We start from the raw sequence: 17,137 nt of genomic DNA, 5'->3' as shown, positions 1-17,137 counted from the left end.
TTTTTTTTTTTTTTTGGAAAAATAATTTTTATTTTCGTTTCATATTCAAATACAATTACAAATTTAGTGCATAACGTTGTACATAACATGGATACTTACAAACAGTATCAAAAAGTACCATAACAATATCAGAATACCAAAACTCCTTAAAAAAAATGCTGTTCTGCATTATTTATTATTATTATTATAACCTGACCAGTATTATTGGCCTATACCTCTAACAATCTCCAAAAACAATACAAACAATTCTATAAATACAAATATATACATATGCCAAAATGCACTCTGGATAAACCTCAGTGTATATAAAATATCTACAAAGGCTTAGTTTACATTCCAAATGTACCTATGTAATACACTTATATCGGTTATAGACACATTTTACAATGACGGTAAATCCCTTTCCATCTCTGTTTACTGATGCAATGCCCCCTTATCTATTTCGAATTGTATTCTTTTTCAAACTTCCTGTTTTATAAATTGAACCAATCCCGTCGGTGACCACTTGAGGGTGTCATTAACTGCACCACATCTGGCCTCCCAAAGTTTGGTCTTGATAAGGGACACCAGAGTCACTAATGCTAATAATTGCACCCTTTCCACATTTTTTTATTTCAAGTTTGGCAACACCTTCATAATCAATGTTTTTAAAATCTCAAAAAATTGTTGACTTTTTCCCCAAACTGATTGGGCAAAAGAACATTCCATAAAACATGTGGAATTGTTTCGATTGCGAAACAATTGTGCCTGGGACAAAATTTATTTAGGGTCAAATTATGATCGTATAAAGTTGAACGGACCGGAAGACGTCTGTGAAAACAAGCCAATTAAAATCTTTCAGTCTGTTATCTAACCCTTTTAATTGAGTCCGTATCCAGGTGGAAGGCGATATTGGTAACCTGTCTCTTGGGCGACAATTTTCTATTAATTTTGCGTATAGCAATCTGTGGTTGATTACATTTTCTTTTACTTTGCAGACAGGGGTTTTCCTTGCCCATTCCACTATTTTCTTAAAATGTAACGGGATAATTTCAGCTTTTGGCTTACTATTATCCCACTTCACCATGAATCTTAACGGTACAGACAGCCAGAATTTGATTAAAATGTGACATTTGTGTACAGAAAACGACAAAAGACAACAAATGTTTGAGTAGAACAACGCATCTAGCTTGAGAGGAATATGAGGAAATCCTTCCACCAGCCTCTATAGGCTGGTACATCCGATCTCTACGGATGTACTCATATCCCCCCCAAAAGAAATTAAACAGAACCCGTATGAAAGTTTTCTTAGGGACACCGGCATGGGAAACACATAGTCAAGGTGAAGTAATGAAGGCAGAATGTCCGCCTTCAGCACTAACACCTTCCCACTAAACGATAGTCGCCTTACTTTCCACAGTCCCAATCTTTTATTAATTGATAATAGTTTTTCTTTCCAATTAAACATGTCATCTTTAATTTCATTTCCAAAGATATACCGAGCACTACCATTGGTCCTGTGCACACAGTCAAACCACATAACTGATCCGTTCTCCATTTCCACTGTCCCAAATATTTTATTTCTGTTTTATTCTTGTTTATCTTCGACCCTGACGCAACAGAGAATTCATCAATGATTTTGATAGACTCTTTCAAGCTCAGGTCGTCTTGTATAGAGCATTTTTGAAAGACTTAAAATAAGGGCTGTGTTTCGTGTGGCTTACCCTGGCATGCCGTTTGGTTGATAACCATGCAAATCTCTCTCGTTCAGGGTGACTTTGATCAATATATTTGTCTCTTTTTACTCTCAGATTCAGAAATGATCATTAGCATCAAAGTAGACATGATGCAAGACTACAAATCCCTGCAGTATTGTTTCAATTTGAAAATTGCACAAGACAGTTCACAGCAGGACCGTCACCAGAGTTTCATAAAATTCGGGGCTGAGGGTTTGTGGGTCCGAAAAAAAACGAGCCTTTTCTAAAATCCTTTCCTGAAATTCTACATGACTGGAGACATTACAATAATATTTATTTATACCACACAAATAATCAGAAATGACAAGCTACTCTGACATTTTACAGACTGAGATCAACAAACCGAACGACTCATGTCTTAAATGCAACCAATAGCATAGGCCAATGAAAAGAGTGGATAGACACATTTTACACCTATAATATGAGTAGGAAATTATAGTCCACCAACGTTCCAGTGGCACTCACCTATTCAAACACATTTTACCCGCGATTGTATTTTGAAATATTGCGAAATGCGTTCCAGCTGCTGCATGCTGTTCATTGACAGCCACAACTCAACAATCAGCTGTTTTATATTTTCCGAGCGAGATGCCCAATTGCAGGATTCCTGACTGTAGACTCGGCCTATGCGCTCATAATGTGACAAACAAACACAATCTAAAGCAATAAGCTTTTTGATCCTCTGTGGCTAAATTATGATGGTGTAGTATTTGCAATGATTTAATTTATTTATAGACGAGTAATTATTTAATTTGGCAAATGTATTTCAATTTATCTGCAGCAATTCCAGCATCCTTTCCTGCAGCGCTATGTTTTCTTCCAAGGCCAAATAAATTAATCAACCCTTCTTATTATTCATTCAATTGATTGTGGTCACTAACCCCATATGAGATTATTGTGTGTTAGGCCTACTGTTAAAATAATATTTAAGACAATAATCTATCAACAAGTAGCCTACAATTACGATAATAAATTCAGTAAGTCAATGAAGCCAATAGCTATATTGTTATTGAAACGATGTAGGCCGTATGAGCTTTTAAAACAATGAAAACATACGTCAAATGACTCCGAAAAGCCTTTGGGAAAAGTGTACAAATGTCTATTCGCATCAGTAGCCTAAGTGACTGAAATGCATCAGGAAAGTTGAGGAAAACATCAGGAAGCTATGGGCCTAATGTGTGTAGAGAAGATCTGCATTGCTTTAAATTGCGAGACTAATGATAATGAGCACTCACATCAACTTAGCTAACATTTCCAAGCCTAATTCTAACCACATATCCAAACGGAGATTCAGTGAACACTCAAATCTGACATTGATTTATCAAGATGAGTTCCCATGCTTGTCTCAAAGCAGCGAAATGACTGTCCCAATCAAAACGGTGCTGGAAAGATCAGTTGACCACACGTCTCGACATGTATTATAACCAGAGGTGTAGTGGTGTTTTGTTAGGCGCCCTATTATTTCTGAATGAAAGTTTGTACCGAAATTAAGCCTATTGGTTAATTAGAATATACATACAATGCATCATCCAAATTGCATGATTGCCTATGCCTACACATACTGTAAGTGGCGAAAGGAACATTTATGTATTTTCAATCCTAAAACACTAAATTAGGCCATCATCAGTGTCAATCGTGAATGATAATTCTTCACATTTTACAGGTGAAACGGTCATGCTGCATGCAGCCAACCATTTGATCCCAATCAGTTGAATGGGTATATGCATTTAGCATTTCTGAATGATGTAAGGGTGGCTAACCTGCCTAACTAATTGCATTTTAGAGCAGATGGAGTTAAACACAACCACAGCATCAGAAAAAAAATCATTTCAACACAATCATCCTACATTGTCATAAGACATGACATGGTGTTTTTTAATAACAGTAGCCTGACATTATCCTGCTATTATATTCGGTTTGTTATGTAAAATACTAATGAATCATTAAGTGATCTTGGAGACATAGCACCATTTTGAAAAATATGCGCACCAGCACCCCTGATTATAATGGTTGGATGACTTTGGAAACTTCACCTAATCAAAGCTCTATGAACTAAGTGGTACAGTTTATTTTATACCTTAGCAGCAGCAGAGCAAAATATTTGGGACTGACCCAAAATCATTCTGGGCTAAAGCCCAGAAAGCCATGTCCTGGTGATGTCCATGGTTAACATAATTGTCAATTTAAAGATATTTAGCCAATTTATTCATCACTACATTTAGCTAACATTAGTTAATCGATTTGACAGTCTCGTCAGATCATCATGGTATTTGTAGTTCTTTATGATTAGCCACATTACCAGATAGTATTACCATTTCATTTTTGGGAGGTAAATACAGGTGAATATATTGATCAAAGTCACCTTGTCCTAGAGATTTACACGGTTATCAAAATGTCATGCCAGGTAAGCCTACATGAAACACAGCCCTTATTTGAAGTGTTTCTTAAATCCCCTATGGGAAAGATGAATGGGGGAAAAACAATTGGAACCGTTTCCTTGTTTGACCGCTAGGTTTTATAGGTATTATTACTCATACTGTGGTACTCTATTGATCCCCTAGTCACTCTCTGGGAGTTTAGTCAGCAACACGTGACAGTGGAGTGCCCATTGAGAGAGTTGGTCGGGGGAGGGCATGGTTTGGGATTCAAATGCACATCAAAGGCATGTCAACTAGGTAGCATGATGCATCTTCCAGAAACATACATCTCTTTTCCATAAAATATATGTTCCAATTTTCGAACCAGTTTTCATTTGGAAGGCAGATAAAGCATTTTTTTAATGTATTTTTTTATAAAAATGCAATGACTTTTGCATGTGAAAACAGAATCCTACTCATTCCCCACGTGCTTCATCTAGCCTGTCATTGATTTTGAGCGGATTTTGCCGCATTCACATACTAATCGGAACAAGGTTAAACTCTGACATTTCAGAGGTTCCTAATGCCGACTGCCACATGAATACGGCATTTGAGCCTGGCTCACGCCCGGGAGGTAGCCCGGTTCCAAAATGAATCACGTTTTACCCGCTATAACTCCTCCGACCCGGGAAACCCGGATCAGATAATCGACTCCCCTCATTGAAGCGCGATCATCGTTTTCTTGACATCGCCAGTTAACCCGTTACCAGAGTAAATTCAGTAAATAGTTCAACTGAAATTGTTACTATGGCATCAAAATTAATCCTTGAAATTACCTCCGAGTAAAGCTAGCAGGTCTACGCCTCTTTTTTACTGTGTACATGTAACATTTCTAGGATTTCCTTCACACAGTTTAAGCCGCAGTAGGTCATGTAAACTAAGTACGTAGCTTGCTAGTTACAGTGAGTTAGAAAGCAAGGTGCTACATACTTCAGACGACTGCTATCCATCGCTACCGCTACAAGACTATTGTCTGTCCACCCGGCTTACTGATCCTTTCAATGGCTGCTGCAAAAAAACGTACGCTATCGGGCATCGAAGATGTGAGAGACAGAAAAGCAAAGGTTATTAAAGACAGCGGTGAGAAGAGACACATCGCAGCCCTGATCCTGGCGAGGGGAGGCAGTAAGGGGATCCCCCTGAAGAATATCAAAATGCTCGCCGGTGTCCCCCTCATCGGATGGGTTCTGAGAGCTGCAGTGGACTCCAAACAGTTTGACAGGTAACGTTAATTCAGTCAAAATGTAGGTCAAATGTATTTCTAATCTAGCTACGGTATATGGACTTGCTCTGCCGCCTTTGTTAATAGTAACGTTAGTTAGCTGCACCAAATGCATGTTATTATTGATTAGTGCTAGTCGATGCTGTTTATGATGCATCTGTCATAACCAGGGGAGAAAGTACAGTAAGACTTTGCCTAATGTCAATACACTTGTTGGTGTTTTGTGTAACAGATGTCTCTCTTTCCATTCACCGCTGTTTGGAGGTTGGAAATATGTTGCGGGTGGATGAACGTGCGCAGGTAGCCTTGTAAAGGAGCCATTTGAATATGATTGTTTGACAATCAGATGAAAACATCATGACTGGTTGTGTTTATGCCACAATAAAAGGTCATAGATTTTAAAAGTCAAATGACAAATCTTTATGACTAGGCCCACAGAGATGTTATTGAATTAATAGGGATTCTAAGTAGAACTATATGATTAGGACCCATGGCTGGTGTTGTGCCGAACATCTCCCCCTGTCAGGATCCCCCCACCCTTCTAATGTCCTTCCTTTTGTGGATGGAGTCAAATACTTTCTGTGGTACACATCAGAGTCAAATACTTTCTGTGGTACACATCAGAGTCAAATACTTTCTGTGGTACACATCAGAGTCAAATACTTTCTGTGGTACACATCAGAGTCAAATACTTTCTGTGGTACACATCAGAGTCAAATACTTTCTGTGGTACACATCAGAGTCAAATACTTTCTGTGGTACACATCAGAGTCAAATACTTTCTGTGGTACACATCAGAGTCAAATACTTTCTGTGGTACACATCAGAGTCAAATACTTTCTGTGGTACACATCAGAGTCAAATACTTTCTGTGGTACACATCAGAGTCAAATACTTTCTGTGGTACACATCAGAGTCAAATACTTTCTGTGGTACACATCAGAGTCAAATACTTTCTGTGGTACACATCAGAGTCAAATACTTTCTGTGGTACACATCAGAGTCAAATACTTTCTGTGGTACACATCAGAGTCAAATACTTTCTGTGGTACACATCAGAGTCAAATACTTTCTGTGGTACACATCAGAGTCAAATACTTTCTGTGGTACACATCAGAGTCAAATACTTTCTGTGGTACACACCAGAGTCAAATACTTTCTGTGGTACACATCAGAGTCAAATACTTTCTGTGGTACACATCAGAGTCAAATACTTTCTGTGGTACACACCAGAGTCAAATACTTTCTGTGGTACACACCAGAGTCAAATACTTTCTGTGGTACACACCAGAGTCAAATACTTTCTGTGGTACACACCAGAGTCAAATACTTTCTGTGGTACACATCAGAGTCAAATACTTTCTGTGGCACACATCAGAGTCAAATACTTTCTGTGGTACACATCAGAGTCAAATACTTTCTGTGGCACACATCAGAGTCAAATACTTTCTGTGGCACACATCAGAGTCAAATACTTTCTGTGGTCAAATACATCAGAGTCAAATACTTTCTGTGGCACACATCAGAGTCAAATACTTTCTGAATAAACTACACATCAGAGTCAGGCAACCAAAAATACTTGAATCTGTGGTACACAAAGAGTCAAATACTAAAATGTGGTAAATACTTTCTGCACATTTCAGAGTCAAATATGGCTTTCTGTGGTACACTTTAGAGTCAAATACTTTCTGTGGTACACATCAGAATCAAATACTTTATTTATAGACACACAAAATCAACTGAGTCAAAATATTTCTGTGGCTACACATCAGAGTCAAATACTTTCTGTGGCACACATCAGAGCAGAAATCTCAAACACTGGCAAGTAAATCAGAGTCAAATACTTTCTGGGGCACACATCAGATTCTGTCAAGATACTTTCTGGGGAGATTCTGTCAGAGTCAAATTCTGTCTGTGGAGACATCAGGGTCAAATACTTTCTGGGGACACATCAGGGTCAAATACTTTCTGGGACAAAATGATTTCTGACTAAAATCAGTGAAATGTAGGCTAAACTGACAACGGGATCATCAGTGGGAGCAGGGAGACTTCTGTGGCAGATTCTGTCAGAGTCAAATTCTGTCTGGGGAGATTTCTGTCAGAGTTTCTGGTACAAAACAACACCTAGAGCGGTGTTTGTGGACACATCAGAGTCAAACTGACCAAGACGCACACCAACAAAACACCTCAAATACTGCCCCAAAACAATGATACTTGGCTAATCATCCCTAGTCAAATTTTCACTTTCTGTGGATGTTTAAACCCAGCAGCTTTTAAAGCAATTATGTTGTTGAGTTAAGCACACATGAGTAGCCAGAGTCAAAGATGACATTTTTCTGTGGGGTCTCTGTCAGGGTGGAAAGGTATGTTTTGAAACTGCCATGCTTAGATTCAAATGTCTTTTTAATGATTTGCAAATCAGTAACCGTTTCAAAATAAGACACTCTGGTTTGATAAAGGAGAAATATGGTAAAAAACCTATTCCTCTGTCAATTCTTCCCTGACACTCTATTTGCATTTCCATCTTTCTTTTGAAACTCTTTCAGAGTGACATTTTTCTGATTGCAATCAACACAAAGGAAAATAACAAAATAATTTAATATAGACATTAGTGATTTTAGCAGTGTAATCAGATTGAAAATATTGGGATATGTTATTGACATTATATAGCCTAGTAACCAGATGTGTTAAAATGTGTTTTAATTTGTAGTTTAATCATGAATCAAACCTCTATAATGTTCTGTTCTACAACTATTAGCTGAGAAAAAAACTGGCCTAAGGCCAAACCTATTCCAACCCCTGCATTACACATTCTAGGTTAGGGGGAAGTGGCCATTGTTTTTGTCTTGCCTACAGCAGAACGTCCAGAACCGTCAAATGCATTTTTTAGTACACGCATGTTCAACATAGGAGGTTCCATACTGGGAAGAAATGACATCTACTTTAACTCCTGGTCAAACTATACATTAGTAACTGTTTGTTGTATAAATATGTATACCCATGTCAAATACTTATTTTGTTTGTCTGAAAGTTAGTGTCAGTCTCTGAATGAACTCCCTGGTTTGGGCTCGGTCACACAAGACTGTCAAAGCCTACTTGTTACAAACCTGAGGGATCAACTTGTTCCGTTCTTTCTCCCAGTGTGTGGGTATCAACTGACCATGATGACATTGAGAAGGTAGCCAAATGGGGAGCTTTCACCGTGGCAGCCCAGAGGTGTCAACTCCTCCAGCTTTCTTGACACCATCCAGGAATTCGCCCGATTAAACCCAGGTAGGGGGGTGAATTCTGTATTTCCTTGATTCATCATGTCCTCTCTCCTTGCCTCAAAATGCATTAGAGGAGGAGATCTGTGGCAACCTCAGATCTTCTGTCAAATGTGCTTTCTGGAGACAAGGAGTCAAATACTTTCTGTGGGACACATCAGTATCTCAGAATAGGAATACTGATCTGGGATGGTCCCCCTCCATGTAGTTTTATTTGTTGTGATCTATGAGCTAAATCAGCACTCCAACTCTGAGACACTTGAAACATACGACCTTCAGGGTCAAGAGCCTGCTGCTTTCCTTCCTGCTTTTTAATCAGAACCTGAGAACACCAGTCTGGGAAACCAGGTTTGTGGTCTGACTCACCCCTCTCCAGCCAAAGTGACAGTTATTGTGCCCCTGCACAGTTGCTCACATGATAATGCAATGCTGTTTTCTTTTAATTCAATTTCTAATAACCTAACCCTAATCCCAACCCTAGGAAAGGTTGCATATCAATCAATCACTTTCTTTATAAAGCCCCTTTTACGTCAGCAGAAGTCACAAAGTGCTTTCCAGAAACTCAGCCTAAAACCCAAAAGACTAAGCAATGCAGATGGAAGCACGTCTGGTATTAAGAGTTTCAAGATTTTGATTGTGTGAGACGGTTATAGACAACAAATATGGTGCTATCCAAATGGTGGGACCTACTCCATAGATACAGATGTCAACAGTAACCATGTAGATGTATTCATGTGTCATATCATATGTGGCACCTGATTAAATAATGGATAAATAAAATCTGTGTTGTCACCTCCAGAGTGGAGGTGATCTGTCACATCAGGCCACGTCTCCCTGCCTGCACCCCTTCCACCTGAAGGAGGCCCTGGAGATGATCACCAAGCAGGGCTTCACGTCCTCTTCTCCGTGGTCCGATAACCACTTCCTGGCAGGAGGTGAAGAAAGGAGGTACAGGACAGCCATGTGTTATGTTTAGATTCACAGGAGAAAGAGTAAAAGCCATGTGTTATGTTTAAGAAGAAAGGAGGTACAGGACAGCCATGTGTTATTTTCCTCACAGGAGGTGAAGAAAGGAGGTACAGGACAGCCATGTGTTATGGGACCTCAGATGACGAATTTTACAGGACAAAGCCATTTTATTTATAGGAACTCACAGGAGGTGAAGAAACTGAGGACAACAGCCATGTGTTATTTTGCCTCACAGGAGGTGAAAAATGAGTGAAATGTAAATTATGTTTAGGACTCACAAGGTGAAGAAAGAGCAGGACATCCAACTGTTAATAAACCTCACATCAGGTGAAGAGAGCAGGGGAGAGCCATGTGTTATGTTTAAACAGGAGGTGAAGAAAGGAGGGGGATGACATTTCTGTCAGGAGGAGATTTCTGTCAGGACAGATGATGTTTGGAAACTACAAAACCGGCACACCTAGATTTGGTGTTTAATCAGGAATTTCGGACTAAACAGCCAATGTTTAGGACCTCACAGGAGGTGAAACAAAACACCTCATGTATGTTTGGACCTAAAGGAACATATGATAAAGGAGGTAAGGACCCATTAATTATGTTTTCACCTCACTGAAAAGAGTGGAATTTAAACCCAGCTATTTGGACAGCCATGTGTTTTTGTTTTCAACCTCACAGGAGGTGAATCAAGAAAGGAGTTAAAGGATGCCATGTTTTCTTTAATATCACATTAGGTGAAGAAAGGAGTAAGCCATGTGTTCAGTTGAAAATCCATTGGGATAAGAAAGGCCATACATGTGTTATATTTAACCTCACAGATTTGCAAACAGTAACAGCCATGTTTATGTTTGATAAAGGAGAAAATGGTACTGGACAGCCATGTGTTATGTTTCCCCTGAAGAAAGGAGGTACACAGCCATTTTATTTTAGGACCTTTCAGGAGGTGAAGAAAGGAGCCATTGACAGCCATTTTATCTTTAGGACCTGCAGGCACAAAGGAAAATAACAAAAAATAATTTAATAGAGACACAGGAGAATCTAGAGACAATATGTGTTATGTTATAGGACCTCAAGGAGATGACAAATAGGAGGTAACTGTTAAAATGTGTTATGTTTAACCTCATGAATCGGACCTCTATAATGTTCTGTTCTACAACAGCCATGTGTTAAAAATGTGGCCTAAGAAGCCAAAGGACCCTTCATTTTATTCTGAGGTTAGGGGGACAGCCATGTGTTATGTTTAGGACCTCACAGGAGGTGAAGAAAGGAGGCCATGCATTGTTTTACAGGGGATCAGCCATGTGTTATGTTTAGGACCTCACAGGAGGTGAAGAAAGGACATCCAGCCATGTGTTACAGGACCTCACAGGAGGTTAACTCCAGGTGAAGAAAGACTCCAGCCATGTGTTATGTTTAGGACCTCACAGGAGGTGAAGAAAGGATGTTTGGACCTCAAAGGAGGTCAGTCTCTGAATGAACTCCCTGTGTTTGTTTAGGACTCTCACAGGAGGTCACAAAAGACTGGAGAGCCACTGTTATGTTTAGACTTGTCAAAGCCTGAACTCCCAGTGTGTGGGTACAACAGCCATGATGTTTAGGACCTCACAAGGTGAGAAAGGCATGGGGAGAGGTTCATCAGGACCCCAGAGGTGCCAAGGCTCCTGTTTAGGACCATCACAGGAATTTGTTAAACCTCAGGTAGGTGAAGAAAGGGTCCATGTCCAACTTTATGAGACACTTGATTCCTCACATAAACATACGACCTTCAGGACAGCCATGTGTTATGTTTTTCCTTCCTGCATTTTAGGGAGGAGAACACCAGTCTGGGACAGCCCAGTTATGTTTAGGACCTCACAGGAGGTGAGAAAGGAGGTACAGGACAGCCATGTGTTATGTTTAGGACCTCACAGGAGCTCACATGATAATGCTCACAAGAAAGTTTTCAGAATAGGGGACAGCTGTGATGTTTAGGACCTAATCCTGACCAGCCAGTTTTATTTTTGTGATCTATGAGCTAAATCAGCACAGCCAACTCTTATGTTTAGAAAGCTCCCCAGGGCCCGCAGGTGAAGAAAGGAGGTTTTCAGGACAGCCATGTGTTATTTTTACCTCAGAACCTGTGCTTAAAAACCAGTAAAACAGGACAGCCAGGTTTGTTCTGGACCTCACAGGAGGTGAAGAAAGGAGATTGTTGACAGCCATTGTTATGTTTAGGACCTCACAGGAGGTGAAGACCCATGAATATGGACAGCCATGCTGTTATGTTTAACCTCACAGGAGGTGAAGAAAGAGATACCCAACCCAACAGTACAGGACAGATGTGTTATGTTTAGGACCTCATATGTGGCAGGAGGTGATAGAAACTCAGCCTAAAACCCAAATGTTTAGACTAAAATGAAGATGTACAGGACAGTCTGGTATTAAGGAGTTCCAGGTGGTGGATGTCACATACAGCCATGTGTTATGTTTAGGACCTCCAGGAGGTGAAGATGGTGCTATCCAAATGTGTGGGACCTACTCCATAGATCATGTCCGTAACCTCACAGGAGGTGAAGAAAGGAGGTGTCACAGCCATGTGTTATGTTTAGGACCTCACAGGAGGTGAAGAAAGGATGGACAGCCATGTGTTATGTTTAGGACCTCACAGGAGGTGAAGAAAGGAGGTACGGGACAGCCATGTGTTATGTTTAGGACCTCACAGGAGGTGAAGAAAGGAGGTACCAGCCATGTGTTACCCCTTAGGACCTCACTGAAGGAGGCCCTGTGTTAGTTGACCTCACAGGAAAGAAGGGCTTCACAGCCATGTGTTATGTTTAGGACCTCACAGGAGGTGAAGAAAGGAGGTACAGGACAGCCATGTGTTATGTTTAGGACCTCACAGGAGGTGAAGAAAGGAGGTACAGGACAGCCATGTGTTATGTTTAGGACCTCACAGGAGGTGAAGAAAGGAGGTACAGGACAGCCATGTGTTATGTTTAGGACCTCACAGGAGGTGAAGAAAGGAGGTACAGGACAGCCATGTGTTATGTTTAGGACCTCACAGGAGGTGAAGAAAAAGAGGTACAGGACAGCCATGTGTTATGTTTAGGACCTCACAGGAGGTGAAGAAAGGAGGTACAGGACAGCCATGTGTTATGTTTAGGACCATGAAGAAAGGAGTGTTATGTTTAGGACCTCACAGGAGGTGAAGAAAGGAGGTACGGGACAGCCATGTGTTATGTTTAGGACCTCACAGGAGGTGAAGAAAGGAGGTACGGGACAGCCATGTGTTATGTTTAGGACCTCACAGGAGGTGAAGAAAGGAGGTACGGGACAGCCATGTGTTATGTTTAGGACCTCACAGGAGGTGAAGAAAGGAGGTACAGGACAGCCATGTGTTATGTTTAGGACCTCACAGGAGGTGAAGAAAAGGAGGTACAGGACAGCCATGTGTTATGTTTAGGACCTCACAGGAGGTGAAGAAAGGAGGTACAGGACAGCCATGTGTTATGTTTAGGACCTCACAGGAGGTGAAGAAAGGAGGTACAGGACAGCCATGTGTTATGTTTAGGACCTCACAGGAGGTGAAGAAAGGAGGTACAGGACAGCCATGTGTTATGTTTAGGACCTCACAGGAGGTGAAGAAAGGAGGTACAGGACAGCCATGTGTTATGTTTAGGACCTCACAGGAGGTGAAGAAAGGAGGTACAGGACAGCCATGTGTTATGTTTAGGACCTCACAGGAGGTGAAGAAAGGAGGTACGGGACAGCCATGTGTTATGTTTAGGACCTCACAGGAGGTGAAGAAAGGAGGCAGGGACAGCCATGTGTTATGTTTAGGACCTCACAGGAGGTGAAGAAAGGAGGTACAGGACAGCCATGTGTTATGTTTAGGACCTCACAGGAGGTGAAGAAAGGAGGTACGGGACAGCCATGTGTTATGTTTAGGACCTCACAGGAGGTGAAGAAAGGAGGTACAGGACAGCCATGTGTTATGTTTAGGACCTCACAGGAGGTGAAGAAAGGAGGTACAGGACAGCCATGTGTTATGTTTAGGACCTCACAGGAGGTGAAGAAAGGAGGTACAGGACAGCCATGTGTTATGTTTAGGACCTCACAGGAGGTGAAGAAAGGAGGTACAGGACAGCCATGTGTTATGTTTAGGACCTCACAGGAGGTGAAGAAAGGAGGTACAGGACAGCCATGTGTTATGTTTAGGACCTCACAGGAGGTGAAGAAAGGAGGTACAGGACAGCCATGTGTTATGTTTAGGACCTCACAGGAGGTGAAGAAAGGAGGTACACAGCCATGTGTTATGTTTAGGACCTCACAGGAGGTGAAGAAAGGAGGTACAGGACAGCCATGTGTTATGTTTAGGACCTCACAGGAGGTGAAGAAAGGAGGTACAGGACAGCCATGTGTTATGTTTAGGACCTCACAGGAGGTGAAGAAGGAGGTACAGGACAGCCATGTGTTATGTTTAGGACCTCACAGGAGGTGAAGAAAGGAGGTACGGGACAGCCATGTGTTATGTTTAGGACCTCACAGGAGGTGAAGAAAGGAGGTACAGGACAGCCATGTGTTATGTTTAGGACCTCACAGGAGGTGAAGAAAGGAGGTACGGGACAGCCATGTGTTATGTTTAGGACCTCACAGGAGGTGAAGAAAGGAGGTACAGACAGCCATGTGTTATGTTTAGGACCTCACAGGAGGTGAAGAAAGGAGGTACAGGACAGCCATGTGTTATGTTTAGGACCTCACAGGAGGTGAAGAAAGGAGGTACAGGACAGCCATGTGTTATGTTTAGGACCTCACAGGAGGTGAAGAAAGGAGGTGACAGCCATGTGTTATGTTTAGGACCTCACAGGAGGTGAAGAAAGGAGGTACAGGACAGCCATGTGTTATGTTTAGGACCTCACAGGAGGTGAAGAAAGGAGGTACGGGACAGCCATGTGTTATGTTTAGGACCTCACAGGAGGTGAAGAAAGGAGGTACAGGACAGCCATGTGTTATGGAGGTGAAGAAAGGAGGTACGGGACAGCCATGTGTTGTGTTTAGGACCTCACAGGAGGTGAAGAAAGGAGGTACAGGACAGCCATGTGTTATGTTTAGGACCTCACAGGAGGTGAAGAAAGGAGGTACAGGACAGCCATGTGTTATGTTTAGGACCTCACAGGAGGTGAAGAAAGGAGGTATAGGACAGCCATGTGTTATGTTTAGGACCTCACAGGAGGTGAAGAAAGGAGGTACAGGACAGCCATGTGTTATGTTTAGGACCTCACAGGAGGTGAAGAAAGGAGGTACAGGACAGCCATGTGTTATGTTTAGGACCTCACAGGAGGTGAAGAAAGGAGGTACGGGACAGCCATGTGTTATGTTTAGGACCTCACACTTATTATCAGTTAACTGGAGAGGTTCCAACCAACTTAATGTTCAGGTCTGTCAGGAGATCTGAAGGGTCAGTCCCTTCACTTGTCCTTTATACCGCTGCACAGACAAGTCTCCTCAGCACGACTAAGCAGACACAGATACAAGGAATGAGTATCAGGGTGGGAGAGTGAGGGAGGTTATTATCTTGTATCAAGGTCCTCTTCTGCTTGACTCAAACCCTGTGAACAAACCATAAGCACATCGCAACTTAATAACACAAAACAACAATTCTCATTGTCAGACAGTTTACAGAACATGCCAACCTTGAGAAACAACACAATGTGTACAGCATATAACATTTTCCACTACACTGTGCCTGAGGAAAAACTTTTCCTCACTTTATAAAATAGGGTCAGGAGTTTGTCCTGACCATGTGACCAGAGCCAGGAAAAACTCTAGTGCCCTAGATATTGTGTGTTTGAAAACACCTACCCATCATATCTTGATGTAAGATGCTAATGCTCAATGATAATGGATTGTGTTTATAAGAGCATCTGCTAAATGACTAACATGTTGTCACGCCCTGACCTTAGAGAGACGTTTTATTTCTCTATTTGGTTAGGTCAGGGTGTGATGTGGGGTGTGCATTCTATGTTTCTTTATTTCTATGTTTTGGCCGGGTATGGTTCTCAATCAGGGACAGTTGTCTATTGTTGTCTCTGATTGGGAATGATACTTAGGTAGCCTTTTTTCCCTCCTTTCAGTGTGGGTAGGTAACTTTGTTAGAGGCATCGTAGCCCTGTAAGCGTCACGGTTGTTTTGTTGGTTGACATTTTAAATAAAAAGGAACATTTACGCGCACCACGCTGCATTTTGGTTTACTTCTTTCGACGGCCGTGACATATGTACAGTCGGAAGTTTACATACACTTAGGTTGGAGTCATTAAAACTCGTTTTCAACCACTCCACAAATTTCTTGTTAATAAACTATAGTTTTGGCAAGTCGGTTTTGGCACGTAATTCTTCCAACAATTGTTTACACACAGAGTGAATTATAAGTGAAATAATCTATCAATTCCACTGGGTCAGAAGTTTACATACACTAAGTTGACTGTGCCTTTAAACAGCTTGTAAAACTCCAGAAAAGGATGTCATGGATTTAGAAGCTTCTGATAGGCTAATTGAAATCATTTGAGTCAATTGGAGGTGTACCTGTGGATGTATTTCAAGGCCTTCCTTCAAACTAGTGCCTCTTTGCTTGACATCATGGGAAAATCTAAAGAAATCAGCCATGACCTCAGAAAATAAGTTGTAGACCTCCACAAGTCTGGTTCATCCTTGGGAGCAATTTCCAAAATGCCTGAAGGTACCACGTTCATCTGTACAAACAATAGTATGCAAGTATAAACACCATGGGACCACCCAGCTGTCATACCACTCTGGAAGGAGACGCGTTCTGTCTCCTTGAGATGAACGTACTATGGTGTGCGAAAAGTACAACTCAATCCCAGAACAACAGCAAAGGACCTTATGAAGATGCTGGAGGAAACGGGTACAAAAGTATCTATATCCACAGTAAAACAAGTCCTATATCAACATAACCTGAAAGGCCGCTCAGAAAGGAAGAAGCCACTGCTCCAAAACCGCCAAAAGCCAGACTACGGTTTGCAAACTGCACATGGGGACAAAGATCATACTTTTTGGAGAAATGTCCTCTGGTCTGATGAAACAAAATAGAACTATTTGGCCATAATGACCATTGTTATGTTTGGAGGGAAAAGGGGGAGGCTTACAAGCCGAAGAACACCATCCCAACCGTGAAGCACGGGGGTGGCAGCATCATGTTGTGGGGGTTGCTTTGCTGCAGGAGGGACTTCACAAAATAGATGGCATCATGAGGGAGGAAAATTATGTGGATAAATTGAAGCAACATCTCAAGGCATCAGTCAGGAAGTTAAAGCTTGGTCGCAAATGGTTCTTCCAAATGGACAATGACCCCAAGCAATACTTCCAAAGTTGTGGCAAAATGGCTTAAGGACAACAAAGTCAAGGCATTTGAGTGGCCACCACAAAGCCCTGAAACCTATAGAACATTTGTGGGCAGAACTGAAAAAGCTTGTGCGAGCAAGGAGGCCTACAAACCTGACTCAGTTACACCAGCTCTGTCAGGAGGAATGGGCCAAT

The 17,137-nt window shown here is 41.5% G+C and overlaps 1 long non-coding RNA gene and 1 pseudogene across 1 annotated transcript; both read left to right on the top strand.

Moving 5' to 3' along the window:
* The first annotated feature begins 4,790 nt into the window (after positions 1 to 4,790).
* The window catches only part of LOC127924352 (N-acylneuraminate cytidylyltransferase-like), a 33,878-nt pseudogene continuing 21,531 nt past the window's right edge, over positions 4,791 to 17,137 (top strand).
* On the top strand, positions 12,771 to 14,567 carry LOC127924353 (uncharacterized). The gene is made up of 5 exons (XR_008117697.1): positions 12,771 to 12,963; positions 13,343 to 13,383; positions 13,491 to 13,557; positions 14,094 to 14,255; positions 14,521 to 14,567. It is a non-coding gene; the product is annotated as an uncharacterized LOC127924353 (long non-coding RNA).

The sequence above is a fragment of the Oncorhynchus keta genome, unplaced genomic scaffold (assembly GCF_023373465.1).
Source record: "Oncorhynchus keta strain PuntledgeMale-10-30-2019 unplaced genomic scaffold, Oket_V2 Un_contig_3970_pilon_pilon, whole genome shotgun sequence".
NCBI classification, from domain to species: Eukaryota; Metazoa; Chordata; class Actinopteri; order Salmoniformes; family Salmonidae; genus Oncorhynchus; species Oncorhynchus keta.
Note: the sequence above shows the minus strand (reverse complement) of the source record. Positions and strands in the feature narration are given on the sequence as shown.